This window comes from Pinus tabuliformis, chromosome 9 (assembly GCF_031772625.1).
Source record: "Pinus tabuliformis cultivar Carrire ecotype Pingquan chromosome 9, CPIR1, whole genome shotgun sequence".
Taxonomy (NCBI): domain Eukaryota; kingdom Viridiplantae; phylum Streptophyta; class Pinopsida; order Pinales; family Pinaceae; genus Pinus; species Pinus tabuliformis.
This window is the reverse complement of record NC_142307.1, coordinates 585,145,287-585,161,508: the sequence shown is the minus strand read 5'-3', so window position 1 is coordinate 585,161,508 and position 16,222 is coordinate 585,145,287. Positions and strand designations below refer to the sequence as shown.

Here is a 16,222-nt window from a genome sequence, read left to right as displayed (position 1 = left end):
GTGATCTAGTTCTGAAATGGGACAAAGCCCATGAGGATAAAGGAAAACACACCAAGTTCCAGAAAAGGTGGCTTGGGCCATTTCAGATCTGCGAGAAGATAGGCCATTCGACATTCATATTACAATATTTATCAGGTAAGAGAGATTCTCTTCCTGTTAATGGCCTCATCTTAAAGAAATTCTTCAATTGAGGAGGTAACCCTTTCTCCCTTTTTTTAGTTTAGGACCATTAAGAATTTGTAGTTTGTAGGACCATTAGGAAATAAAGTTGTAAAGTATCTTCCATTGACCTTTGCTGTATTTAAAAGTTGCTCAAAGAAGTAGTGTTGATATTTACTTTTAAATGATAGAATCCTTAAAGAAAAGGGACAATTTCTAGGAAACTAGGTATAATTGCATTCTAAAACACATTTCACTTTTTGTGAACTCTTCTCAAGGTTTAGAAGTATTGTAAATCATTTTATGTTTTCAAATTGGTCACGAAAAGGTTATCAATATCAAAATAGAAACTAATCCAACTTCAACATCTTCAACTCTTACCCTATCATCCGTTCTCTCTTGAGGAGAAAATTGTCCATCCCATTCATCAAAGTTTGTGATTACTCAGAGTGTAATTCTAAAATATTTGATATAAAAGATAAGGCGTCTTATTACAAGCCTGCTTACCATGATCATCGGAAAATAGTTTAACCGACATTACCAACACTGCGTACCAAAACAGGGTAATGACTTAGAATCATAAGACAAGGGGTCTCATCACGAGCCAGCTTGTTCAGTTAGATTAGTACCAATGAATGGCATTGTCAAAAAGCTGGCCACCAAACCAGGACAATGGGTTTTACCTTACAAAATAACAGAAAAGTAAAAAGAAATACAAAAAGCGAAAGCATGTTTTGAATTCATTCTGTTAATCATACTCTGAAATGGATGGGATAATGGACAATAACATGGTTAAAAGGTACCCCCGTCAAAACTATGAACGTTTGCTGGCAGCAGAGGCTCTACCTATGACAAAGGAGTCAATTACAAAAGGATGATTTGGAAAGGTTTTCTGTTTTATCATTATCAACCAATAGAGGCCAATTTAAAACTTAGAATGTATCTAATTTTAACAAGAGAAGAAATTAGCAAAGATAGTTTTTATTTTATTTGAAATGCATATATACCTAGTTATATTAGAATTTTCCTCTTTGATGAGATTCTTATTTAAAGAAAGTTTAAGTATTTCAGTACTTCTCAGAGATAACTGTTTCTCCCAGTGAATCGCCAATTGTTGTGCTCTACAACAACCCCCCATTTCATACATATTATTATTTTTCAAAACTATAATATGAAATGGGTCCCTTTTCATTTAAATTGGTATCAACTTATCATTATCCAAAAGGTCCGAAATGAAATAAAACATTATAAAACACTTTTTGATAAATTACTTAATCGGTCTTATAATAAAGAATGAGTAATCTTTTATTATTGCGATAAAGCGATCGCAAGATCGCATATCGCAATGACAAAGGATGCATGACTTAAAAGACCCATTGATTTTCCCCGATGCGACAATACACAAATGGCTATCGGATATCGGGAAGGCAAGCGATCATAACAAAGGGCCCCTCTTCGCTCCGATGCGATATCGCTATCGGCGATCGGGGATGTACCATGCATGCATCTAAAGCCCTCGCTCAAAACTCCCGATGCGAATTGGCGATATCGCTATCAGCAATCGGGGATTCCAAAAGGAACCAATATAACAACTTAAGCTTTCCCCCGATCGCCGATTGCGATAAAGCTAAAGCGCAGATTTCAAAAAAGATTTGTAAAGCCGGGATATTTTATGGTTATTTAGTATTAAAGGCCTTTCTCTTCCCGATAGCAATTCACTTACGCTCAACCACCAAAACATCAAAGCCACGCTTAAATGAATCATTCGGCCAATGAACGACATAATGAGCATTTAAAGGATTGACATGTTTAAACGGCCATTTAGTGAAACAGTAAGGCTAAAATCTCTTCAGAGATTGTATCCGCGACCACCTTAAGTTAAATCCTCCATTATTCATTGATTAATATATCTCATTCATCTTTGGTTTGTGCTACCAATTCTCCGCATTACGTTCATTTTCTCTCCTGTGCAGAGCTCTTCCGAAGCAGCAAATTCAAGCGGAATGTAGGTTTTAACCCTGTACAGAAATTACCTACATACGAATTCTTAAACAAAGAAAATAAACAATGCGAGAGCATAACCCATAAAACACATATGCACAGAGATTTTTCCTTGGATCCCAAAAACGGGACTACCAGCTTGATTTTTCATTATATTCCTTTCAATGTTACAATACATATTTATACATGCCGAAGCATCCAATACCATGGACCGAAAAACCATCGCGTCCAATACCATGTGCGAAAAACATGCACAAAACCATAGGTAGGTTCGCCCAACCTAATATAGGGTCCAAAAAAATTTTTCCCGGGGCGCTGCCCCGGACCCCGTAGAGGGGGGCTACCCCCCCCCCTCAAACCCCCCTATGACCCCCCCGCTGCGCAATCGACGCAATGAAGGGGGGCTCCCAGCCCCCTCTAACCCCCCGTTTAACTACGTAGGTTAGTCGTGGAAAGAATATAACACAACCCAACAATCTCCCACTTGTTGTTTTCTTTCCACAGGGGGCCACAGGAGAGCTTAGTCATTTTTCCAGCCCTGAAACACCCATTGTTTCTCTACACCAAGAGAACTTCTCAGAGCTCACAGATTTTGTCAATGCATCTGCAGTATTCTTCAAAGTGTCCACCTTTACCAGCAACACCTTTTTGTCTTCTATCATATCCCTCACAAAGTGATACTGAACATCAATGTGCTTTGTCTTTGAATGATAAGCAGGGTTCTTTGCCAAGAAAATTGCACTTTGGCTGTCACAGTCTATTCTTATAGCTCCCTGTACTAACCCCATACTTGAACACAATCTTTGCAACCAAACTGCTTCCTTGCTTGCATGAGTGGCTTCCATGTATTCTGCCTCTGTAGTTGATAGTGCCACTACAGATTGTTTCTTACTCATCCAACTGACTGCACCTCCAAATAGGTCAAACACATACCCATTTGTAGATCTTCTCTGATCCAGATCTCCAGCCCAGTCTGCATCAACAAAACCATGAATATCCAACACTCTGTCCAATCCTGGTCTTCCTTGGTAGCACAAACCATAATCACTAGTGCCACGCAAATACCTGAAAACCCGCTTCACTGTTGTCCAGTGCTCCTTCCCAGGTTTTTACATAAACCTGCTCAATACTCCCACTGCATGTGCAATGTCTGGTCTAGTACAGACCATTGCATACATCAGGCTACCGACTGCACTTGCATATGGAACACGGGACATGTCCTCTTCCTCTTCTTGTGTCTTGGGACACTGTTCAGTAGATAACCTCACACCTACAGGAATAGGAACCTTCACCGGTTTACTATCCTGCATATTAAACCTCTGCAGTATTTTCTCGACATACTTCCTCTGGTTTAACCAGAGCTTCCTCTTTCCCCGATCTCTTTTAATTTCCATGCCCAAAATATAGTTGCCAGCACCAAGATCTTTCATGTCAAATTTGGAGGACAATTGGGTCTTCAAATCCTGGATAATTTCTTTGTCATTTCCAACCAGCAACATATCATCCACATACAAGACCAGATAAATAACACGGTCACCAATTAATTTAAAATACACACAATGATCTGCTTTGCTTTTGGTGAAGCCAAGTCCCCGTATAAATGTATCAAATTTCTGATACCACATCCTTGGTGACTGTTTTAACCCATACAGAGACTTCTTTAACTTGCATACCAGTTCTTTCTTACCCTTCACCGCAAAGCCTTCAGGTTGCCTCATGTAGATTTCCTCTTCCAAATCCCCGTGAAGAAATGTTGTCTTCACATCCATCTGTTCTACCTCAAAATCAAAAGCAGCAGCAACAGATAAAAGTAATCTAATAGAAGCTACCTTGGCAACAGGAGAAAAAATATCACCAAAATCAATTCCCGGCACCTGGGAATAACCTTTTGCTACCAACCGAGCTTTGTATTTCTCCACCTTTCCTTCTGCATTAGTCTTCTTCTTGAACACCCATTTGCTGCCAATGGGTTTCCTTCCAGCCGGCAACTCTACCAGATCCCAAGCCTCATTTTTGTGCAAAGATGCCATTTCATCAACCATGGCCTCTTTCCAGAGTTTTCCATCCTCTGAATCCACTGCTTCCTTCACAGTTCTGGGATCATCATCAGTAACAGACAAAGCAAAATTTGAACTGAAAGCAGATGGATTATACCTTTCTGGCTGCCTTCTTTCTCGACCTGATCTTCTCACAGCCAGAGTTTGTGGCTCTTCATCTTCTGATTCCTCCTCTGCTGCAGAGTCTGATTCTTCCTCCTTTGGCTCAAACTCTATCTTCTCAGGTTCCTTTGGTTGGACTTCATGTTGAATAACATCTTTTACCTCTCTGAACACCACATCTCGGCTGTACACAACCTTCCGTGTGACTGGGTTCCAAAGCTTATAACCCTTTAAACCATCCTTATACCCAATAAAGATGCACTTTTCAGATTTACTATCCAACTTGGTTCGTTTCTCCTTTGGAACATGTACATATGCATCACATCCAAATACCCTCAGATGTGAAAGAGAGGGTTTCTTACCAGTCCATACTTCTTGTGGAGTCTTATCCTCCAATGCTGATGAGGGCGATCTGTTGATCAGGTAACGTGCAGTATCCACCGCCTCTGCCCAGAATTCTTGTCCTAACCCGGCACCACTGAGCATGCTTCTTGCCCTTTCCATCAACATCTTGTTCATTCTTTCTGCGACTCCATTTTGATGAGGTGTATATGGAGTAGTCTTCTGCCGTGCTATACCACACTTCTTACAAAATTCTTCAAATTCCTTGCTGCAAAATTCTCCACCATTATCTGTCCTCAGCAACTTTATCTTCTTCTCTGTCTGATTTTCCACCAGAGCCTTAAATTCTTTAAACCTGTCAAAGACTTCAGATTTCTTCTTAAGGAAATATATCCATGTATTCCTTGAGAAGTCATCTATGAATGATACATAGTACACAGACTTACCTAGTGATGGAACCTTCACAGGTCCAAACACATCACTGTGCAGAAGCTCTAATATCTGTTTCGTCCTCTTACCAACAGAGGGGAAACTCACTCGATTCTGCTTCCCATACACACAATTTTCATAGAAATCAAAATCCAGAGAGCTATCATTCATACCTTCTACCATACCTTTACCATGAAGTATTCGAAGGCCCTTCTCTCCAATATGTCCAAGCCTTTGATGCCACAACATGGTCTTCTCTCCAGAGACCACTAGATTTTCTACTCCATTTTCAGGAACCATAGAACTATTGCACCCATCAACAACAATGCTACCTTGCAGCTTGTACAGAGTTCCAATCCGAACTCCCCGCATCAATATCAGTGCTCCTCGAACCATCTTGCAGGTATCTTTCTCGAACACCGTCTTTACACCTGCATCATCCAACTTGCTTACAGAAATTAGATTTCTGGCCAATGCAGGAATATGTAGAACACCCGGAAGTGTTCTAACCCTTCCACCTTGCAACTTCAACTTTACTTTTCCCCGACCAATGATTCTAGCCTTCCTATCATCTCCTAAGAAGACATCACCACCATCGTATTTCTCATACTCGCAGAACCACTCTCTATGGGGAGTGAAGTGAAAGGATGCACCTGAGTCAATCAACCATGCCTCATGATCTACATGTGTACTTGAAGAAGCCAAGTACACATCCCCACCTTCATTTGAGGTGGTTTTCGCCTCTGCAGAAGGAGCATCATCAGATCCCTTTCCTTTATCAGGAGCTTTAGATTTACAATCCCTTCTGAAGTGCCCTTCCTTTCCGCATTTCCAGCACACCACCTTTGTAGGTTTTCCTGGAGATTTAGATCTCCCTCTAGATTTAGATCTCCCACTCGATGACTTATTTTTGTTTCTGTTCTGGGACCGTCCTCGTACATACAAGGCATCACCATTCTGGTTGTCCATATTCTTCTGTCTCATCTCCTCCGTCAGCAAGGCTGAGACTATTTCATCAAACTGCAAAGCAGTTGCATTGCTACCTATTGCAATAACCAGACTATCCCACGAATTTGGTAGAGAACACAATAGACTGATGCACTTATCTTCATCTGAAATTTTGATATCAACAGATAATAATTGACTTACCACAGTATTAAACGCATTCAGATGCTCTGTCACCGAGTCTCCATCTTTCATCCTCAGGTTATACAGCTTTTTCCGCAGGAACAGTTTATTCACCAGAGACTTAGATTGGTACAAAGTCCCTAACTTGACCCACAAAGCCTTTGCCGTAGCTTCCCCTGATACATTCAGCAATACTGAATCTGAGACACACAATCGTATTGTGCTCTTTGGCTTCCGATCCAATTTCTTCCATTCTTCATCGGTCACTCCCGATGGTTTAGTACCCGGATCTACCGCGATCCACTGATCTTTATCGACCAACAGATCCTCCATCTTGAGTTTCCACAACTCAAAACTCTGACCATTGAACTTGTCAATCTCGATCTTTCCACTGCTCGCCATCTTCTTTCACCACCAGAATCGATCTCGCAGATCTCCCACTGAACAGGGTCTACCACAGGCCCGAGCGAAACCCCTCAGCAACAAAGGCATCCCCTTGAAGCCAAAACCTGGCTCTGATACCAAATGTAGGTTTTAACCCTGTACAAAAATTACCTGCATACGAATTCTTAAACAAAGAAATAAACAATGCGAGAGCATAACCCATAAAACACATATGCACAGAGATTTTTCCCTGGATCCCAAAAACGGGACTACCAGCTTGATTTTTCATTATATTCCTTTCAATGTTATAATACATATTTATACATGCCGAAGCATCCAATACCATGGACCGAAAAACCATCGCGTCCAATACCATGTGCGAAAAACATGCACAAAACCATAGGTAGGTTCGCCCAACCTAATATAGGGTCCAAAAAAAGTTTTCCCGGGGCGCTGCCCCGGACCCCGTAGAGGGGGACTACCCGCCCCCCCTGTGACCCCCCCGCTGCGCAATCGGCGCAACGAAGGGGGGCTACTGCCCCCCTCTAACCCCCCGTTTAACTACGTAGGTTAGTCGTGGAAAGAATATAACACAACCCAACACGGAACGGGGAAGAAATCTAAGAAAACTACAACAGCTTCCGCTTCGGCAGCTGCAGGGCAACACACTGCTGATCCAGGAGCAAGCAAAAAGGGACTGATATCTGACACTACATGTCTAGGACTCAGTAAAACTACTTGGCTAAGCATCTACAATCTGATTGAGGCCGAAGAGCCTGAGGTAACAACGGTGCAAGCCACAACAGACATGACTCGGAAGTTTGATGCTACTCTAAAAGATTTAGCCGACTCTTTCCTTCATCGGATAGCAGCCTGAGAACAAATTCTCCCATATACAGATGTGGTCAGATGGGCAATTGAAGAAATCCCAATCACAAACAGGACATTTTGCACCATGGACAGGAGAGTCTTCGGCTCATTTCAACCTGATTATTTGAGGAAAATGTACCATTTTCCTGCACCGGAGAAGAAATACAACAAGGCATTCTTGGAGAAATTCAGGAATGAAAACGACATTAAATCAGAACCCATTTGGGATTGGAGGCAAAACCCAACAAAACAAAATCATGAGTCTTCGGGTAAGTACTCTGCCGATTCTTTGTGTTCTACTTATTGTTATGTCGGGGTATGTGTAGGTTGTGGGGGTTACATGATTCCGCAAACTTCACTATAGAGATGGTTCCTTTGATGGAGGCAGCATGCAATAGTGAAATAATGGATTGGGGAAATATATTGTCTGATAAGCTAGCAATCGCAGTCCTTGAATTTAGAAACAAATCCCGCATTACTGAAAGGTTCATTCTCCCATTTCACTATAGTGCCTATATCTTGGACACCCTGTGTTTTAATTCTGAATTTCATGTGCTTGGGTGGAGATGGACTCCACAAGACCCCATGCCCATTCATATATATCACCAGAAGTTATGGAAAGCCCACTATAAACATCATTTATATCAAGTTTGCAATGGTTTTATGTTACCCATTCACTATGCCATTTTTGACAAACCTGCTCCTAAGATTTCCTACCAAGCGGAGATTGACTTGACATCCATAGGGAGATGGTTCAGAGAAGAAAAATTCACCTATGTAAGAGTTTTCGGCAGCCAAGCCAAGCCTCATGTCCTCCCTTTGTATATACCTGACAAACTGTTAGCCCGAGAGGTAGCATATCAGATTACATCCGAAGGAGTTACACAGACTCTAAGTAACAAAAAGAAGCAGGTTTCGCCTTCTTTTCTTCTAATATGTGGTGTCTATGCTCTGCATGACTTTAAACATGCAGAGAAAGAAGCAGATAAGATTAAGGCACTGAATCTTGCTACTCTTCCTAATAGGCGATTTGATCCAAACAAAGTCGCCTACAATGCACTCGAACAGGAAAAATTAACTAAATTTGATCATAAAGATGATATTTTCGATGACCTGTTCTCCTCAGCCGAGTCGCTATTCCAGGTTAAATCACTAGCCAGAATGAAATATCAGGATGACGGGTTAGTAGAATTTAACAGACTTAGAGAACAGAGGTTGCAAACTCTGCCTCTAGATATGTTAGCAACGACCCCGATGACACATCAAGCCAGCCTGAGCAACGACTCACTAATGAACCTCCTGCTACATCAGGAATTGCTGGAGAAATCCAAACAAAAGAGCAGGAGCAAGTGTAGAGAAGAGAGCAGGAAGAAGTGCAGAGAAGAAAGCAAGAGGAAACACAGAGGAAAGAATAGGAGCAGAGCAGCACGGAAGTGAATGTAGATGCCCAGATTGACCCGAAATTCCTTCAGGAATGGCAACAATTCGACTCAATCATAAGAAATCATGAGAGCTCAAAGGAAGCTGATACATCAAAAGCGGCTGACACACAGGATACAGCATCTAAAGAGGTTCCAAGTGGAACCAGCGGCCTACCCATTTCTACAGGAATAGAGATAATTCCTAAGGATCCTTCCGATCAGATTGTTTTTCAAGTGGAGGAGATACCTCCATTGGATGTCTTTTACAGCCCAAAGCACAGGGCTATAGTAAAACGACAGCGGAAAAGGAGAAGGACTGATCAACCTTCCCTATTCCCTGAACAAACAGTGATAGCCCATGTGGTCTGGAAAGAGGAATTTGATCCTTCCGATGACCTTACTAAATTGTCCCAATATGTTGGAGCCTATTCGGCAGCCACCATGGACAAGGCATCAGAAGTGACCAATCTATTAAGAGAAAAGGACCAAACAATCGCTTCGCTACAAGTACAGTTATCGAAGGCACAACAGAAGGCAGAGCAACTTGAACAACAGTTGTCTACACAGCAACAAATAAACAATCAACTGAATAAACAATTGCAGGAAGAAAAGCAAAGAATTGATTCAAGTGCCATTCAAAAGCAGAAGGAGCTGTCGGAAGCACTGGCAAAATTGAAAGCAGTGCATGAACAAATGGGGAAATCTAAAGATGAACAAATTGCTCAATTATCAGCCCAAATAGAAAAGTCCAAGAATCTTCCACAGCCAGCTGAGTTTAGAGCCGAAGCATTACAGATTAACAAAGAATTGGTGACACAAATACGGATATTATGTCAACAAATCGCTCAAGCAGAACCTTTATGTGACTTAACAGCATCAATAAGTGATAAATCGATTGATGCTAGAACAGACTTGGAGCAGGCCGATGAGACCTTGACCAATTTTCTTGAGTGGCAAGACATTGATGAGGGACAGGCAGCTAATTTGCCAAAAATCCTAGAATCACATAAAGAGATCCTATTTATGGAATGGCAGTCCCAGTTAATGAAGGCAGAGAGAGTAGTTTCCAGATGCAAGTTAACTACAAGTAATTTGGTTGAATTGATTAATGACACTCTCTACTTATCTAACATGGTCTCTCAATGTACCCCAGGTAAATTTCTATCGGCTAAAACATTGGAGCAGTCATGTTATCAGGAGCTGGAGAAGAATGGGAGATTAATCGCAAGTATTAAGAGTTTGACTTGGGACACCTATTAGTTGTTCGTAGTCAAACCATACAGCCAGAGAGCCACCCTCAAGTGCCTCATAGATGCAATCGGGTGTATCATTCCCGATATACAAGATGCCACCTATGCTACCCAGCTCAGTTCTCGTCTCAATCGACCACCAGAAGTGGAACCAATGCTTGCAATATGCCAACTCAGATCAAAAGGCAAATAGCCTAAGTGATGAATCATGTTGCCGACTGCCAGATTGCTATGAGGAATATACTCCCGAATCAAGTTGTACCAATTAAGTAGGATTTTAATTTAATAGTTAGTTAGCTTTAGTCAAGTATTTATAGACCCTTTCAATGCATTAGAAAGGGTCGTAAGTTTTTTGTATATGACTTAAACCTGAAGTTGCACTACTGTACTTCAGGCATATTCTTTTATAAAGACTGGGCCAATTATTCCAGTTTTGATAACGAAGCTTTTATTTGAATGTGCACTACTGCCTTTGTTTAAAATTATTTCTGCATCGGAAGAGGGAATTCAAATAGCGATTGATATTGGGAATGATTTGCAGCTCATATGGTACTACTATCTATGTCTGAGTTCATTCTGTTTATGTGAATTGTTGTTTGATCTCTCTTGCTATTATCATATATATGCATGTGTTTTTTAACAACATTCTTTACAATTTCGACTATTGGATGTTTACAGCATGCTTTTCTTTTATCATACATGTATTGGTAATATAAAAGGATAATTGTAACAATGTTTGTTAATCACTTTTTTCAACTACTTGAACAAAGTAATCATTAAGTAAATGAATTTCTATGTTTATTGTGTAGAGTCATCTATATGCTTAACAATGAACAGAGATCATCAAGAGTTGCACTTAAGAGAATAGAAGCCTCCCGAGATAGAATAGTCATTTATGTTTTTCTGTTAGATTAAGTCATCTATTCATCATCATTTATTAGAAACCAATCACTCATTCATCCCCTTTTATTCATTATTGGGAAACTGGTCCCATTATATCCAGTCAGAGACACCATCCCAAATGGAAAAGGAGCTGTATTAAGGTCCGAACCGGGTGGTTATCCCCCAATGTTGATACAATGATTTTCGGGGCATCAACAGGCCACCAGGAGAGGAGCTCAAGCCTAGATCACCTGAAGTCCAATTGCAGAGCTTCGATAGGCATTTTTGGGGTTTTTGGGTCTTCTGAATCTAATGGATCAGGTTGCAAAGCGATTGGCGCATTGCAGGTGCATGTAATCAGAGAATTTACCATTAATCCAAAGAGCGCCTAGCCATTGAAGTAGGTCCAAGGAGATGTATCCCAAGAGGGGTGAACTCCTTTATCAGCTTTGTGTTATGAGTTTATGTGTTTTACTTCTCCGCATTTTACTTGTCGTATATGTATTTTAAACAACTAATTAAACTCATAAATTTCTTATAAAAGACACTTAACACTTGACACATAATTCCTCACATTTTGGTTAATTTGAGACAATCCTAAACACATTTTTTTTAATACTCACGAGGGAGCTTGCATAGTATTAACAAGTTTGCCCAACATTCATATCAAGTTGGTATTAGAGCACTATTAGCTCATTTTAACTATAAGATGGTTTGCCAAGATTAGCTAGAAAATTAGTTATTTGTTTTGTATTTGTGCAAGGAATTTCACTGTGTGCAAGTTTACGTGTGTAAGGTGAAGAAGGGAGATGCTTCTTTGTTGAGAAACTTTTTGAAGATTTGTGAATATTTTTTATGGATTACAAGTGTGATGGATGCTTCAACAAGTAATGTTTCTAATCCATCTTCCTTAGCAAGACTCTTTGATTTATAGATGTTGCAAGAGCTTATCATCATGAGAGATATGGTGCAAGAGATGAATGAAGATAGGAAGGAGAACACTATACTTCAAGAGGAGTTGATGGCCATGAAGGAGGAGAAGCAAGAGATTCTTGAAAATATGCATGATATGGAGATTCAACTTCATGATGCCAAGGAAACCCTAGCCAAGTATGTGCATGGAAATGAGGTATGCAATTCAAGTTTATCTTCAATTTCCTCTCAAAATGAATGTTTTGGTGCTTTTGAAAGACACACTAGAGGAATAGGGTCTAAATTATTGATGAGGATAGCTTATGAAGGTAAAGGGTTAAGAAAACATGCACAAGGCATAGTTGAGCCAATTCTTGTTGAGGAAAGGCCTAGGTATTTGGGTCTTGGTTATGGACAACATGATGGAGAATGCTCCAAAGCCAAGGAGGCACATGAAGGTGTTCCAAGAAGTAATTTCATTACATGTTCATTACCTCAAGCTTGTGAAGTTTGTGTTCATGAGGAATTCAAAAGTTTTATACCCACTTTGCAAGAAGATGCTCATAAGCATCCAAATAGTGGAAATGGAAAACAAGAGGATGTTGAAAGCTCTAAGGTCATTGAAACCATTTTTGGTATTCTGAAGAGAGCCACTACCTCATCAAATTCACCTCCTCAAGAAGGCGACAAAGATGAATGTGAAAGGTATAAATCTGCCTTTAATCAAGTTTCTTTTGATTATGATAAACATGGTCAATCTTCACATAAGATTTGGAGAAAATTTACATGTTCCTTTTGTGGTTTGAATAACCATATTGTTTGGAGGTGTTGGAAGAGGATAATCATACACACGAAACTTTCAAAACAAAACAGATAGAAAGCCAAAGGTCCATTGGATAATCAAAAGCATGTTGAAAAGAAGATGCAATTATTTTTCACTCGTTGCCATAAGCAGGGTCGTCTTTTAGACAAGTGTTCGACTTTGCATCCAACAAGTCATCCATGACAGTTGAAGGTGGAGAGAGATTTTGGCAAGAATGGAAAAGAGGATTCCATAATTGATGTGGGTCAGGATGATACACATGATGAAGTGCAACTGAAAGAAGCACCATTGAAATGGTTTGGAAAGAGATGTCTAGATTTCTTAACCAATTAAGGCCTTGCATTTCTTTTGATAATCAATGCAAATCTTGCCTTATTGATGCATTTCCTTGTTATTTGGATGCATTTCTTTTCTCCTGAAAGTATGCTGCATATTGCATGAAGCAAGATGTTGGAAAAGTAGAGTTATGTTGACTCACTTAGATGTAGCAAAGATGGCAATTTGCAACAACAAATTTGCATGCATGTTGCATTCTTGAACTTGCAAGTTTACGCTAGGAAGATGTTCAAAAGTGGAGTATGTTGACTCACTTTATTGCAGCAAATTTGGTCATTTCATCTCTTTAAGTACACGTACATACCAATGGGATTCTTGTACTTGTGAGAGAGTTGAGAATTCTTATACATGCATGAGAATTTGTGTGTGTGAACAATGGAATTTTTAATAGTTTCATTGTGCTTGAACATGCATGAGTGATTGACTTGTGTTGGTTGACTGCTTTGTTAACTTGTATGTTGTCAACTTGAGAATATTGATCATTTTCACATGCATGAGTGTCGGCTAGTGTGGTTGATTGATTGTTACATGTATGTTATATCGACTTAGAAGAGTTGATTTTGTCTCCAAAGATGAAAGGGAGATGTGACGAATTGTTTCATGAGAATGTGGAATTCTTGTTGTAAATCATCAAGTTGATGTACATGCTTTTGCTTAAATTGAAAGTCAGTTGTTTGAAGAAGCATGTTTTGTTGACTTGTGTTTAGTCAATGATTTGTACACCAAGATGTAAGAGCACATGGCGATGTTCACATGATGTGACATTCTTTTCTTTGAAGAAGCAAAAGGAAGAGATCGTCAAGTTATACTCTTGCATGAGTGTTTTTCAAGGTTAATGGTGTTTCTTGTGACAAGATGTCGCAGGAATTTGGAAGGTCCATGCTTGAGCAAGAGGCTTGTGATTAGTCTTCATTCTCAAATCATGACATGATCAGCATGTTAATACTAGAGGATGATTGAATCAAGAAGTGAAAGTGGACAAAAATGTAAAAAAAAATTGCAGCCATTGTAGACCATTTGATGTGTTGACGCCAAGAAGCCAAAGAGATGGCGAATGCATTCTTCCAAATGTGGAATTTGGAACCATGGAGGTAAAAGAATTGTAATTTCTTTTCTTGTTATTACTGATATTAAAACTTATTGTTCTAGTTCAATCAGATGGGCTTAACTTGGAAAAGTGGTTTCCAAGGAGAAGCTTGCATCGAATGCATGTGTTGCAAAGGAGGAACATGATTCTCAGTGGGAAGGCCATCAGTCAGCTTTCCAAGCACCGAGGGATCGCTTTGGTACAATAGGGTGTTTAATCAGCAACCAACCAACAAGTGTTGATTGGGTTAGTAGCAAAAGGAGAACATTGGTTGAAGTGCCAAGCCATTTCCAAGGCAAGGCATGTCAATGAACCCAAGTGGTTGTCATGGAGATTTTTCCAAGTAGAATCAATTGATAGAACTTGGGAAGGAGAATAGTATTCATCTCTCATCATATAACTAGATTTTGTGGGTCCAAAAGCCTATCAGTGGGAAGGAGTGATCGAAATTTGGATTAGGGGAAAAAATTTCCTCAAAAATAAAAGTGCTCAAAATCGCTCAAAATATGAACAACCACGTCCATCTCAGTGGTACGATCCTAACACAACTTGTTGCACTCAAAACGAAGCTCGTATGAGAAATATAGACCCTTATGTCTGCTTTTTCAAACATGCAAATTTTGGGTATTGGGCTCACTGGGATGTTGACTAGGCATCTGTATAGTCCAGTCAGAAAAATAATATTCTAAGGAATATTCCTTGGAAAATTATCGGAATATTATGACAGGTGGCTCAATCACATTTTGACAATTGTCGGCAGATTATTGGTCAAAGGTATTTTGGTGGACCAATGAGAGGCTGACATGTGGCAAGCCCGGAGGCCGCCATGTGCCCTCTCAAAGGTCGGGTTAAATGTTTTGGTAGGCCGGGGAATTGAACTCGTGACCTCACACACACAAGCCCCATGCCTTACAACTATGCTGCACCACAAGTCTTAACCTATATGCATTTTAAGTTTTATTTAAAGTTTAAGCGCCGAAGGTTTGGAGGTAAGGGGCCAACCCAAGGGGACCAGCCCCAGTTCCATGGGCACCATACAACCCAGCGCTGAAAAGGAGGGTGCTAGCAGAAGTTGGCAGCATTTTTGGCAGGTCCGACAAATCCGGCACTGCTCCAAATTTGGTGGGGTTAACTGGAGTTTCTCCAGATTTGGTGGAGTTTTCCTAGGGAAAATTGAAGAGGCCATAACTTTTGTGTTATTCAACCAATTTTGGCTCAGAAAGAGTCATTCCTAGATTATTTGGATGCTCTGAACCCAATGGAATAGGTTTCAGATGCAGAAAAACACTTCTATATGTGATTTTTCTACGTTGAAGTTTAAGGAAGCTTAGAGCCACTAGAAGAGGAGGTCAAGCCTAGATCACCTGAAGTCCAATTGTAGAGATTGGATAGGAAATTTTGGGGTTTTTGGGTCTTCTGAATCCAATGGATCAAGTTGCAAAGCCATTGAAGCACTTTAGGTGCATGTAATCAGAGAATTGACCATTAATCCAAAGAGAGCCTAGCCATTGAAGCAGGTCCAAGGAGATGTAGCCCAGTAGGGGTGAACTCCTTTATCAACTTTGTCCTATGAGTTCTTGTGTTTTACTTCTCTGAATTTTACTTGTCGTATATGTGTTTTAAACAACTAATTAACATCATAAATTGATTATAAAAGAAACTTAAGAATTGACACATAATTCCTCACATTTTGGTTAATTTGAGACGATCCTAAGCACATTTTTTATAATACTGATGAGGGAGCTTGCATAGCATTAACAAGTTTTCCCAACATTCAAATCAGTCAGGAGGAACGTGGAAGTCCCATCCCGGCTAGATTTTTCATCATCAATAAGAGGTTATTTCTCCTTGTATTTCTATAAGCATTATATTGGATTATATGAGGTTTATATGGCGGTGAGTTCATTAGTATTTATGTCCTATTATGCTGGTTATGTATATGTTTTATGACATCATCTATGTATGAATATCATCATGTTTCTACTTGTATATGAATGAAGAATGTATCTATGACCTAATGGATGGAATGGCAGTTAATG

General features: G+C 40.0%; 1 protein-coding gene across 1 annotated transcript in view; it reads right to left on the bottom strand.

The window, feature by feature from the left end:
* Nucleotides 1-16,222, bottom strand: part of LOC149149910 (disease resistance protein UNI-like) — a 169,211-nt gene that overhangs the window by 138,852 nt on the left and 14,137 nt on the right. The window lies entirely within an intron of this gene.